We start from the raw sequence: 15,008 nt of genomic DNA, 5'->3' as shown, positions 1-15,008 counted from the left end.
TAATATGAATATTGATGAGATGTGTGTATACCCCATAGGGAAGTGTCGTGAATCAGTGATGAGGTCATCACCTGGAATATCCGGAGAAATGTCGACGATCATCCGAGATGTCACCATCAATATCAGGGAGCCAAGAGTGGGAAAAAAGTCACAACACCGCTGCCACTATTCCTGCCCCTCTGGCGTGAGACCCAATCACAACCACCCACATTGCTCTCTTCCCCTCCAGCCTAAATTTAGCCATTCCTTTAAGATTTTTATGTATAGATGATAAATATAGTTAAAAGGTGGTGATAGTCGCGCTACAGTGGACATAATATAACTCTCCCGTGACTCAGGCTTGCTGCTCTTCTCACTTCCTGCATCAAACCCCAGCAGCAAGTTTAACCTTTACCCTTGCAAAAGGGGGAGCAGTTCAACATTTTTTATGGGTAACTCCAAAGCAGTGAGTCGCTGCGGTCTGCCTTACGCCTTAATTCAATTATATGTCGAATTAAAATGTCATAATATTTTAATAATTTTATCAAAGTGTTTCCTTGAGGCTTTTCACGTTTAAAAATCAAATGCGATTCTAATATATAATACTTGTAACCTTAAGTTATGTATCTCCAGCAGTATTCTCATTAACATTAATTGTAATACTTGTTATATCTGGCTAGGTTACATATGTGAACGTCAGGTTAAGGGTGTTGGAGGCTGTGTCGCTGCTACAGAGTTACGGGGTTCACTGCCGGGAGCGTCTTGTAGGTTACAAATTTACCATCTACGTGCTAATTTAGGAATGTTCGTGTGTACCCTCCCTTTTCTATTTTTCGCCCCAGAAAGTAGTTGGAAATATTCGAGACTGTAGTTTCAAAATTAAATTGGAATGCCTATCTCCATGCGGTTACGTTCATAATTGTACTTGGTATGTTTTCCCATTATAACTGATTATAATTGCTGACAGTAAAGAATTTAGAGACGGTGCGCTGTGAGGGGGTTGAAGAAATGGAGACATTAGACTTCACCTGTGCATAAATTACTAGACGTCATCCATGTATGAGACAATAGGCGTCACCTGAACTAGGATAGCTAATTCAATTGTTTCAGAGTTTCTATTCTTTCAGCATTTCAAAGTATGCCTGTAATGGAGGAGATATTGGTCTGTATTGCTCGTATACGGACACATACCACTATAGCCCTTGTTTGTATTCTTTACTTATACTTAATGTTATTCCATAAGCTAAGAGAAGGCGTTCATATTATTTTTAGGAAACAAATACAAATCGGGTGAGCCTAATGGCGACTTGGGGGAACGAGTTCAACAGAGCAAGGAACGTTCTTCATGCTCCCTCAAATATTGTATTATTTATACTAATGCATTAAAGGTAAGAGAGTGCAATGTACAACAGTTGTGAAACCAACTCTACTAGTGTATATAGGCACGCACACAAGAGCGCTATAGCTCTTAAATAAGTCGCAATTACAAAATAAGTCTGCTATATTTATTAAAGCATTTCACTTAGGCCTACTCCAACCAGCCTATGTTTGTCCCATACCCCACACCATTAAAAATGTAGCTTCCAAATTTAGTGCTGTAAATCCAAAGTATTTTGACAATGAAGTTACTGTGAACACATTATAATTTTAGCAAACACTCAGACGTCATCCACAGTCACTGAAACTGTACAATTATTTCTTTCATTCAAACATATGTACGAAGAGATAATGAACAGTAGCAGTGATAAATTCACGTATTAAGAGAGTGACCATCAACAATGTATTGAATATCATGATCGCCAATGACATATGTCCCACGTATCCTAATGTGTCCAAATTATACCACATTTTTCTGATCTTACAAATAACTAACGCAGCTGCAGAACAATCATTAAGCCGGCCTCAGCACAAAGTCATGCCTTCGTTCTACACTGGACGAGGATAGATTGTCTGGGTTAACTTTGCCCTCTACTGAAAGGCAGTTGGCCTAGAAAAAAAGGACTTGGTTGCTTCATGCAACTAAATTGCGATTAACGTTGATTCAACATCGATAATTTTGATTCGACATTACTCGAGCACGTTTTGCAGACTGGAAATAGAACGAGAAGAATAATGGGAGGGAAGGAGATCCAGCACTGCCGGGTACCTTATCTAGTCTATATCTATAGTAACATCTAGATATCTATCCAATGATACTCATTCCCAAAGTCTGAATGTGAAGTGTTTAGCAACGAGTCCATAGACTTTGGCGTTTATATTCCAAATGACAGATTTGTGATCAAAAGGCAACATTTAGTTAGTGATGGAGAGTGTATATAGCGATACTGGTTACAGCGATAAGAAGAGGGTGGTGTGTGGAAACGGGGATGGGGACAGGTTGGGGCAGGGTGGGGTGCGGAGACGGAAGGGAAGGGAACTATTTGGAGAAAGCACGAAGCCATTACCACTAAATAGCTCTTGAAAGGGATCATGATAAGGATTTAGAATGGGACGGGATTTTTAATGGTGTCCAACCACTTGGACGGTCGGGGGATTGAACACCAACCTGAAGCACGACCGTCGCTCTACCGTCCAGCCTAAGATTGATTGATTGATTGATTGATTGATGAAGATTAAGCCACCCAAGAGGTGGCACGGGCATGAGTAGCCCATAAGTGGTAGATTTTTAGGAATTTTGTTGTTGCTGTTGTTTTAAATTTAGCTACTCAGAACGAAATGTCCATGTAGCACGGGCTATAGTGGATTTTTTGGAGTGAATGTGATCTTTTATTTGATAAACTCACTCATCCCACCCTTCTTAAACTTCCTCAATCACACGCACATCTCCTTTACCCCTCCCCCCTTTAAAAGACTCATTGTCTCCAAGTATTCCGGGGCACCGCTCGTGTGTCAGGTAAGTCCACTACGGGCTCACCATAGCCCGTGCTACTTGGAACTTGTTCCGAGTAGCTGAATCTATAACAACAACAACATCCAAGTATTCCACAGATAAAGGAGCAAATCAAGAAGAAAATACTCCAACTATCAAAAGTCGCCAGAGAGCCAAAGTAGCGGAAGGAAGATCCACTGCGATATGGTACGAACAAGCCACTGGTTACTCCTCTTTCAAGCCTGACAAAAATATATCCAGAAACATTGCAGTAGCCATACACAGAATCAGACTTGGTTACAAGTGCTGCTGGGAGGTAATGAACCCAACAGTTAAAGAGTGTCATATCTGTGGAGCAGAAGCAGAGGCGCCACTATTGCTTATTGGAATGTGAAGCTACTGAAGCCCTGCGCATCAAACTCAACATTAACCTAACGAAATCAGCTGCATTAGATGCAAATTCTACAGAGACTACAATGATTAGAAAAGCCGTTGAAGAATGGGACACACTAGTGAACATTCTGCATCTACATCCGCCACCAAGATAATGTTATTAAAACAAGACTAAAACCAGTGCGCTCAAACAGAAGCGAAAAGGGAGGAAACCCCCACATTCGTTCAAAACTTTAACCCAAATATCACAGTAACAAGGTTATCGCGAATAACCGAACTCAATTACGGGCTCGCCATAACCCGTGCTGCATGGGCATTTCGTTCTGAGTACCTAAATCTAAAACAACATCCTCAAAGTCTACAAGCGCTCTGAGCGCGAAATTGCAGCAGCCATTGACAAGGCAACATCAATGGGACCAGTTGACGTCCATATGCATAGATAATAGGCTTACAGGTTCCGGAAGATGAGAGGAAATGTCAGCACTGTGGAGAAATGCCCGACAGACCACTGGGACATTATCTAACACAGTGCACAGTTACAAACCCATTAAGATTTCAACTTCGATTCAACAGAGCAGAAGTTGTTAAACACATATGGCAAAATCTTACTGAAGCGACCATACGAGTCATAAATACTCATACTCCGCCCAAGTAAAACAGAAACAAAGAACACTTAGTGGGCCAGCCAGAGGCTTAGGGCCCGCCCAGTGGGCCAGCCAGAGGCTTAGGGCCCGCCCAGTGGGCCAGCCAGAGGCTTAGGGCCCGCCCAGTGGGCCAGTCAGAGGCTTAGGGCCCGCGCAGGAATATCCCTGCAAAAAAAAAAAAGAAAAAAAAAAAAAAAAAAAAAAAAAAAAAAAAAAAAAAAAGCATGGTAACGAGGCCACAGTAATTTTTTTTATTTTTATTTTTAAAACAAAGTAATCACAGCGTACAGTAACCATATAAAACAGGAAGCACATAATAACAAAGAACACAGAATAACAATAACACATAACAAGTAATACAGATCAACATAACACAAAAAGGGAAAACAAAGAATAACAGAAAACACATAAGAACACACTCACACACACACAAAAGCAGCACTACCCATATGGGGCGACCACAAGCATCAGTAATGACAAAAGTGCACAAAGAGCACAATAAAACCAAGGGTAAAATATAAACAAGGATCACACATACACAAAATAACACAAATACAAAACACACGCACCATGCGCCACACCACACAACAGCAGACATCACACCACAAAATCGAGAAAACAGTAACAGAACATGGTAAATAAAACACTATAAATACAACATAAGTAAAACACAAGAAATAACAAGGGAAAGCAACAAACACAAACACACGCAAACCAACCATAAGCAAAAAATAAAAAAACAGAACACCAGAACACGCAGGAACCAGAAAACAAAAAAAAAAAACGACCCAGACACACACATGCAACCCCACCCCACACCCACGCACCCACGCGCAAGCAACCCCACAACAGTCAACAAGGAGGATACTTCTCAGGAAACTTCCACGACGGATACTTCCGCTTATAAGCCTCCCATATTAAATATTCCAGTTCGGTAGGGGAACGGCCCTCACGACACCGCGGGTCCTCCATATACTCGGGGATCTCCACATCCAGCGGGAGCGGTCGCATCCAAAGACAGGACACCGAAGACAAAGAACCCGACGTGGGAGGCAGGAACATCGCCGCCGAGGAAGCAGAAGACGCCGGAACAGCAGGCGGAGCCTGCCGAGACGGCAACCCCGCCCCCGACAAAGCAGGAGACACAGAAGAAATGGCCGGAGACGTGTAGGGCGGCATAACCGCCGCCGACGAAACAGGGGAGGGGGCACAGAACCCTCAGAGCGAGCAGTCTTCTTCAACACCAACACCAGGTCGCCACGACCACTCTCAACCCCGCAAGGGGGAACCACCCCCCACGGGGAACCAGAACCATCCGACGCGGGCGACGCGCCCGAGCAAGAGGTGCCGGCCCCACACGGGCCCCTATCCCCACAGCAGGAGTCACAGCAGGAGTCACACCAGGGCCCACACCAGCACCAGATGCACCATCCTCGCACTCAGAGGAACAGCTCTCAGAAAAAACAACCCTCGCCGCATCCTCACATTCCTATGCCCACGAACGAGGAGGCGAAGCACCCGTATCCGTACGCGAACGCTTGGGGACAGGCCGTTGATCATCGAAGCTGTCACCCCCAGCAGGAGGCACCCGAGAGGAGCCGGCGGCAAGCCGCCCCACAACCGGGGGAGCACGACCCCGCAGAATGTCAGCCTCAACAACACGGGGGACGAGACCGCCACCCACAGAGGAGACGGGAGAAGGAACAGGCGCGGCCGCAGGAGGGGAAGGGTCCAACACAGGTGAGGGAGCCTGCAGAGACGTCGGAGGCGCAGAGTCGGAAACAGGTGCAGAAGCCGGTGGAAGCGACGAGGCCGACTGCGGGGGCGGAGCCGCACACACCACCACTTCGTCGTGTACACCACTATCCACACATGTCGCATGTATCCGCATGTGTACACCACTATCCACACATTCCGGGCCAACAGCCACCACCGGGTCAGCAGGCGGCAGGGGAACCTCCCCACCCACTCACGAGGCGACAGGTCCAGCGCCACCAACGGGGGAAAATCCTCGTCCCGGAACAAATTAACAGGTGCAGCCGCGACCCCAGTGCAATCAGCTGCCAGATGCCCCTCAATGTCACAACGAAAACATTGTCGAGGCTGTCCTGTGTAGAACGCCCGCATAGTGTAGCCCATCAAGGTCACCGCGGAGGGAACAGGAAACTTGAGCTGCAGGCCGAGAGTCTGGGTCCCACACGAGACACCACGCCACCTTCCGGCAGAGACGGAGTTTTTTTTTTTTTTTTTTTTTTTTTTTTTTGAGATATATACAAGAGTTGTTACATTCTTGTACAGCCACTAGTACGCGTAGCGTTTCGGGCAAGTCCTTAATCCTATGGTCCCTGGAATACGATCCCCTGCCGCGAAGAATCGTTTTTTCATCCAAGTACACATTTTACTGTTGCGTTAAACAGAGGCTACAGTTAAGGAATTGCGCCCAGTAAATCCTCCCCGGCCAGGATACGAACCCATGACATAGCGCTCGCGGAACGCCAGGCGAGTGTCTTACCACTACACCACGGAGACTGCTTTCTGGATGTTCATCTGGATGGAAACGACAGTACCAAACTGGTCAAAATACCGTTGAAGCAAAGCCTCCGTGAATTCAAATGGCACACCATGCAGGGCCACATACGTTACCGAGCAGCACCGGTCAGATATAGTAACGGTAACACCGTCCCCAGGGAGAGGAAGAGAGCGCCCATCGTAACGGGCCACGAAGTCTCTATAAACAGCAGCGGCGTGACACTTAACAAGCGCCCGATGGGTGGACAGCAGTTGGAGCCCGTACACATCGGCAACTCGCACACGCAGCATATCCAACAGGACAATCTCAAGGGCCAGGTAAGACGCACGGCCTGAAAATTCCAGACTCACGGTCTCAGAGCGGCGAATAGGGGGAAGGGGGGGTCCCCATGGCGCCGACGCAACAACAACACCCTCCCACACGGAACGCCTAGCAACAACTGGAGAGCGCCTGGCGACTACGTCTTGACCCCCTGGCGGTTAGGCCAGCAATCAGGCCACGGTAATCGTGGCAACAAAATCAGGCCTACAGAAGATCCAGGATCCGAAACGCCGGGTCCCACTCCTGGAGGCGAACCTCTCACCAATTCCTCCCAGACAAATCAATGCCGGGAAAACGATATTTGTGAACAGGGTGAACCCCTGGTGAGCGGGTGAGGCACCCGACACCACAGTGCGGCAAGTGAACGAAGTAAACCCTACTACTCTGAAAGCGACGACAGCTCGCTGACTATCTACGACGACATCAAGACTAACGATGCCACTCGACCCACGATGAAGGCGACCTTCGAAATAGCAGAAAAGGACCAAGAAGCAGTGAAGAACAGTTTCAAGTGCTCTGGCATCACCTCCTCCCCAAACCAGATCGCCATGGAGAAGGTCTACAATGTGAGACAGTGCTACAGGTGCTTCAGCTATCGCAGTTTCCATCGCCAGCTGTTGGAGACCATTCAATAAGTTAAAACTAATACTTTCGTATTTGGAAGCCTCACTGGGTCAAGGTAGACTCTGTGATCTTCCTCTGCTAAGTGTACGCAGAGAAAAAAAAACTGACTTTGACCCCATTATGGACCAATATGCATCATTGAGAGCAAGGAAGGTGCAGTTTATAATTTTCATGTAATGTCACATTTTGTCAATTAAAAAACCTAACGAACTTGACTTGTATTTTTGAACTGATTTTATGGTAAAGTCATCTGAGAGATGGTGTCGGATGTTTGGACAGTGGCGTAATTTCAGTACTTACCAAAGGCGCTAGTTTTCCTAGATACGTCTCTGTCGGAAATCCTTTTCTATTGTGCAACCCGTCCTCGACTCAAGTCCATTACATCCAGCGGTCGACCCTACAGACGCATTCATAAATGTTTACATGCTGTTCATTCAAAACGGTAATTTTTTCAAATATAAATTAATATTATAATATATATTAGTATATTGTGCATATATATAGGCATAGGTTAAGTTAGATTAGGTGTTTAGGTTCTGTTGGCGATTTTTTGTAGTTGTAGTACGTGGGTGAAGCATCAACCCGTCCTCGACTCAAGTCCATTACATTCAGCGGTCGACCCCACAGACGCATTCATAAATTTTAACATGCTGTTTATTCAAAACGGGAATTTTCTCAAGTATAAATTAATATTATAATATATTAGCATATTGTGCATATATAGACATAGGTTAGGTTAGGTTAGGTGTTTAGGTTCGGTTGGCGATTATTCAACCCGTCCTCGTCTCAAGTCCATTACATCCAGCGGTCGACCCCACAGACGCATTCATAAATTTTAATATGTTGTTCATTCAAAACGGGAATTTTCTCAAGTATAAATTAATATTATAATATATTAGCATATTGTGCATATATAGGCATAGGTTAGGTTAGGTGTTTAGGTTCTGTTGGCGATTATTTGTATTTGTAGTACGTGGGTGAAGCATTTATAGCGTTGTGATTAGAACAAAATTCGTCAGTGAAGCACTTGTTCCGGATATGTTCGAACGTCAGCAGTTGTGAGTCGTGTGTAAACCGCTTTTCATTCATAAACAGGGGGTTTGGCGGGTGCATGGAATCACTTTTGGATCTTTGTTTGGAGGACGGGCTGGGTTTACTGCGTTGTGGTTCGAACAAAATTCGTCAGTGAAGCACTTGTTCCGGAAGTGTTCGAACGATAACAGTTGTGAGTCGTGTGTAAACCTATTTTCACTTATAAACAGCGGATTTCGCGGGTGGATGGAATCACTTTTGGGTCTTTGTTTGGAGGACGGGCTGTTATTGTGGGTGTTCAGTAGCTTCTTTGGTAGAGCTACCGTCGTCCACTTTTGGGGTCGGTGGTTCGAGGCTTCGATTACCCAGGTGAATGAATGTATGGTGTCCCAGAATTAGCTGTATATTTCAATGAAATCGGAGGAATAGTTTATTTTTTATTGATGTTTATCATGTTTAAGGTGTTATAAATGTAACAATTTCTAAACTATTTCATCTCTTTTCAGAAAACTAACCTAATAATGAATACACAAGAACGCACCTTCGTCGCGGATCCCGAAACCAAAAGGTTGCGATATAATGAAATCAGAGAAAGATTTATAAGGAATTTCACAGAATCGGTTCTACAAATTGATTTGTGAACTTATGAACAAATTTAAAAGAACTGGATCCGTACACGACGACGTGGGAAGCGACGCCCAAGGACAGAAAGTGACAGTAGCGAGGCAGTACTTATGATTTATAAACCTGTCTGTTTGATATTAACATTAGGTAAACAGAGTTTGGGGAGATGACATTCTTCGTCCTCGACTCACAACCAAGGGACCCGGGTTCAGTCCCCGGGGGCAGAAACAATTGGACACGTTTCCTTTCACCTGATACCTTTGCTCACCTAGCAGTAAAATATGTACCCTGGAGTTAGACAACTATTGTGAGTTGCATCCTGGGGAAGGTAAGTACAAGGGGTGACCTCGATAATCCGAGGCACAGGCTTCGCGACCCCCGACAACGGGAATTATATTAACGGGGAACCGAGTAAGGATACCTGGTGGAGGAGGTGCTGGAGGCGTTGAGGAGGTAGTTGATGAAGGGCGAGAGGAGGAGTGTGAGGTGGGGCAGCAGCGGCAGTGATGGTGGTATAAGTACCAGGAACAAGTATGGCTAAGCCTGACGGGAGACATCTCCCGTCACGCAGGGTGCAGTTGAACCTCCACAGATCTCCAGTATCAGCTCTTGATACTGGTAATGGCTCAAAAGGGCCACCACTTACGGGCTATTCATGCCCGTGCCACCTCTTGTGTGGCATAATATTCATCAATCAATCAATGGACACGTTCCTTCAGCCACTCTCCTGGTAAAAAAAAGGTGTCCAGCAGCTGGACACCCTCATAAAGACTGTCAAGCAGTATCCTCCCTCACGATAACAGCTTGACGATTAAATGCAACCTCAGAATACTGAAAAGAATTACTGAACAAAAAATTGTACCAATTACGGGCTATTCATGCCAGTGCCACCTCTTGGGTGGCTTAATCTTTATCAATCAATCAATCATGGCCAAGCCGGATTACGGGCTCACCATAGCCCGTGCTACATGGACATTTCGTTCTGAGTAGCTAAATCTAAAACAACATACAGCCAAGCGAGTTACAGCCCCGCTCCTGTGCCAGGTAAGTCCACTACGGGCTCACCATAGCCCGTGCTATTTGGGACTTTTTGTTCCGAGTGGCTGAATCTAAAACAACAACAACGGCCAAGAAGCATTCAAAGCGTGCCAGTACTGACTAACACATCACCCGCCCCTGTATGATAACTCATCCTGCCAGATGAGGATTTTAGTATCTCATAGGTAGGTCTTGACACATAATCTGTAACCCTTCATATTGTCTAAGATAGCTGTATAAATGACCATGTAGCTAAGTATGACAAACACAAAAATAAAATAAGTGGGGAGGCCCGAGACAGGCGGTAGTGTTGCCGGCCCAGACCGGAGATAAACACAGTGAAGGAGACTTACATTATATATTACCTAAACATTACCCTCCTTACCCATGTTCCTCCCCGAAGCTTTACCTTTCCCACTGTCTACGAAGATAATACACACTCTGACCTTACGAACACTGTGTAGCGCACACAGCGGCAGTGTGATAAGATAGTTCGCTAGCTAAGTGTTTCATGAGCGTGCTCTGGCTGGGACGTTCGCTTGAGCCTCACCCAACGTCGACCTTTGGCAGCGTACGGCATCTTAAATACCTTGAGACGGCAGCAAACTAAAAATATCCACATATGTGTCTCAGTTTTTGTTCCCCGGGACATAAAGACAGAGATGGAATTTCAAGACATATTGCTTCACCGCTGACATAAATAGTAAATCCATACCATCATCGGACGGTGTCAGTGTGTTCCGAATTTTAGATATGATGCAATTATCGCGTTCACTTGCTACATGTGTAGCAGGGCAGCACATAACAGGAAGTTCAGCACATATTCCTACATGTTGATGCATACACACCGACCAAGACATGGGTTCAGGGAAGAAAAGCTATCAAAGGTGGGCCCCCGTTTCCTCGATATGTCAGAAGACTGGTGAAATGCTTCTCAGTATTGAAAATAACACAAAATTTGCATGTAAGGCATAACAATGCACATCACAACTCTCATATCAACAGCACTACCCCAAGCAGCAGACTGATGAAGGAAAAGACACAGGAATTACAATCCACCAGTTATTGATAGTTGCATAACAAGTGGGAGTTATAGTAAAAAACAAAACTAGGCATAGTCAATCGAATCTTTGACTCCGAGGAAAATAAATTGGCTATTCAACTGTACAAGTCTCTAGTGTACTCCCATCTGGGCTACTGTATCCAAACATGGGCACCTCACATTCAACAGGACGCATCTGCTCTGGAGAAAGTTCAACACAAAGCAACAAACTCATCCCAAAACTAAGTCAACTCTCATACCAGGAACGGTTGAGGGCCATAGGACTAACAATGTATACCAGACATAACAGGGCTGATCTCATCGAGAACTACAAAATACTGAATAAGTTGAAGGATATTAATCCAAAGCATTTCTTTAAAAGGTTATATGTAATGGATACAAGGGTCAACATTCTTCAAACTCAAAAAGCTACAATGTTGAACAGAAAACAGGAGATGCTTTTTCACCCATAGGGTTATAAGCCCATGGAACCGTCTACCCGCCAAAGCCGTATATGCCAAGACAGCTTCACCTCAAAATCCAGTTGGAAAAAGTCCTTATGAACAATGGAGCGGGACGTTTGATAAGTTGCCGGCTTCCTGTCCCCGTCAAGGCCACTAAGATAATGGTCCTCAGGTAAATTAAAGTAAAAAGAGCCGACGGTCCCGCTCCTAGCCTCAAAATGGACCGACTGTCCTGGTCAGAGTGAAATATTTAATTGAAACGGAATATGCAGTTCAAGACACCGGAAATAATTAATCTTTAATTTTAGTAAATTAAAGTTAAATTTCAAATAATACAATTAATGTAAAATTAATATAAGGAAACTAAGAAAAATATAACGATAAGTTTGAATGTTTCTGTTTCGCTTCAAGGAAAATCAGTATTTCAAAATGGCTGTCACTGAACACTGATATCTTCGGCTTGTCGACGTCTTTTCCCATAGAGAAGCCTCTCCATGGCAGCTCTGAAGGGGATAGGCGTATTGAATTTGATGAGTAAGTCCTTCAGCTTCGGGCTATTTGATGAATAGTTTATTCTTATATCAAACTGGAAATGCAGACATTTTGTATTTGTAAATAACGTACCTCAACATGGAGTCCTCTTCTAGTTTTCAATATTTAAAAAGAGCCGAGGAACGTCGAACCGTCCGGAATTGCTTTAAAATTGACTGTTGGTCCCCATTTCAGTCCTGCCTGGAAAAAGGACCGACTTTCGTGGTCACTGTTTTCATAATGGACCGAGAGTTCCAGATTTCGGTTCTGCCCACTTTTGAAACACATACACACACACACACATACTTGTATACCATGCAAGGTGATGGAGAAGATCGTGAGGAAAAACCTGGTAGCACATCTGGAGAGAAGGGACTTCGTGACAAATCGCCAACATGGGTTCAGGGAGGATAAATCTTGCCTGACAGGCTTAATAGAATTCTACGACCAGGTGACAAAGATTAAGCAAGAAAGAGAGGGCTGGGCGGACTGCATTTTCTTGGATTGTCGGAAAGCCTTTGACACAGTAACCGCATAAGAGGCTGGTACATAAGCTGGAGAGACAGGCAGGTGTAGCTGGTAAGGTGCTCCAGTGGATAAGGGAGTACCTAAGCAATAGGAAGCAGAGAGTTAGTCCCAAAACTAAGAGGCATGAGTTACGAGGAAAGGCTACGGGAAATGCATCTCACGACATGGAAGGAAAGGGTGACATGATTACTACCTACAAAATTCTCAGAGGAATTGCCAGGGTAGATAAGGATAAACTGTTTAACACGGATTGTACGGGAACAAGGGGAAACTGAGTACCCAAATGAGCCACAGAGACGTTAGAAATAACTTTTTCAGTGTCAGAGTATTGACAGATAGAATGCATTAGGCTTTGATGTGGTGGAGGCTGACTTCATACACAGTTTCAAATGCAGATATGATAGAGCCCAGTAGGCTCAGGAATCTGTACACCAGTTGATTGACAGTAGAGAGGCGGGGCCAAAGAGCCAGAGCTCAATCCCCGCGAGCACAACTAGGTGAGTACACACACACGGAATGAAATATGCAGCAGTTGTATGGTGTCCATATCTCAAGAAGCACATAAATAAACTAGAAAAGGTGCAAAGGCATGCTACAAAATGGCTTCCGGAACTGAAAAAACAAGAGATACGAGGAGAGACTAGAAGCGTTAAACATGCCAAAGCTAGAAGATAAAAGAAAAGGAGGTGATATGATCATCACTTACAAAATGCTAACAGGAATCGACCAAATTGACAAAGAAGAATTCTTGAAACCAGCAACTTCACGAACAAGAGGACACAGATTCAAACTAAGGAAACAAAGGTGCCGACAAAAAAATATTAGGTTTTCTTTTGCAAACAGTTGTAGACGGCTGGAACAAGTTAAGTGAGAATGTGGTGGAGGCCAAAACCGTCAGTAGTACACTGTCATCATTCATTCCCGTGGGAATGAGTCATCATAGTGTACTGACGTTTGAATATATGTAGAAATAGGAATAACTTATTGAAGAGACCAGAAAACAAAAGGCTGGGATATCGAAGGGGAAATTAGGAGGCGATTGGAAAATTCCTAATAAAAATACAATGTACAATAGAATTCCGAGGAAGGCTGCACACGATTACCCGAAACGCTATGCGTACTAGTGGCTTTAGGTATTGTATGCTCTATCTATAAATCCAACATTATGTTTGTAACTAATCCTCTATGTATGTACTTTTACCTGAATAAACATTTGATTTGATTTGATATGATGGACCACGTCACCCAGAAGTGTCTAGAGAGAAGGATCTAGGGGTTGAAATCGCACCGAATCTATCCCTTGAAGCCCAACTGTCTTTAGAAATTTGTATAAGGAGTCATTCAGAACCTTGTAGACCATATATTATGCGTATGTGGCACCAGCGTGGAGTCTTTACCTAGTCAAGCACAAGATGAAGCTGGGGAAGGGTGAAATGTATGCCCAGACTTCGCTGGAAGACTGAAGCGTTAGGGACAACGTGATCGCCACATACAAAATTTCCAGGGAAATTGATAGGGATAGATAAAGAGACTATTTAACACAGTTGGTACTTGCACAAGGATACACATGTGGCAAGTGAGTACCCAAACGAGCCATAGATATATTGGAATTTTGTTTTCAGTGTGAGAGAAGCTAAACAAATGGAATGAACAATGAAGTGATGTGGAAGCAGACTCCATACATAGTTTCAAATATCGATGTGATAGAGCCTAACAGGCTCAGGAACCTGTACATCAGTTGACTGACAGTTGAGAGGCGGGACCAAAGAGACGAAGCTCAATTCCCCCTCCCCCACCCACCCGCGGAAGCATAATTAGATGAGTACAGACCCATATGCTCTGACGGCTCTCTTAATTCAGGTACAGTACTGGGAGGGGGAGGGGACGGGGAAAGGGGGGGGGGCATAGTCATTGTAAGCCAGCCAAATTGCAACACATTTAAGAGGAATGTAAGAGTCAATAATTGGGCACACACCTTATAAGATGAACGGCTTCCAATACTTGTATAGAAGCCAAATTTATGAAAACCACTAGAGTAAACAACTTATTTATCCCCTACTTCCTTTCTTCATTTTTTTGCTCTAAGTAGCTTTCAGTCAAATTGTTACGTGCTTGTCTCTAAACCCACATATGCTTAATGTAAAGATCAGAGTCAAATTGCCGTGGATCCCTCGACACACATGAGGCTGCAAGATCATGATAAGGTTGATCCCTTGCCAAGATTGCAGTAAATAAAGACAATCTTGAACATAATCTTGAGCTATCAAATACAATTCTAAATGTGTCACTAGACCTCTTAGATGAACTTAAAACACAAAAGGACTAGCAGGAGCTACAACAACTCCATTGTTTTTCACAATGAAGTACGTGGAACAAAACACTTGTATGA

At 44.4% G+C, this 15,008-nt stretch overlaps 1 protein-coding gene across 2 annotated transcripts in view; it reads right to left on the bottom strand.

Annotated features, from left to right (window-relative positions):
• Positions 1-7,753, bottom strand: part of LOC123769520 (peptide deformylase, mitochondrial) — a 33,154-nt gene extending 25,401 nt beyond the window's left edge. The window contains exon 1 of one of the 2 annotated variants that reach the window (XM_069308731.1): positions 7,661-7,753. The gene's annotated coding sequence lies outside the window, so the exon portion shown is untranslated. Of the gene's footprint in view, positions 1-6,765; positions 6,910-7,660 lie in introns of those variants that run through there. The other variant, XM_069308733.1, reaches the window with a different exon arrangement.
• Between the last annotated feature and the right edge of the window lie 7,255 nt (positions 7,754-15,008).

The sequence above is a fragment of the Procambarus clarkii genome, chromosome 63 (genome assembly GCF_040958095.1).
Source record: "Procambarus clarkii isolate CNS0578487 chromosome 63, FALCON_Pclarkii_2.0, whole genome shotgun sequence".
Taxonomy (NCBI): Eukaryota; Metazoa; Arthropoda; class Malacostraca; order Decapoda; family Cambaridae; genus Procambarus; species Procambarus clarkii.
This window is presented reverse-complemented; position numbering and strand designations above follow the sequence as displayed.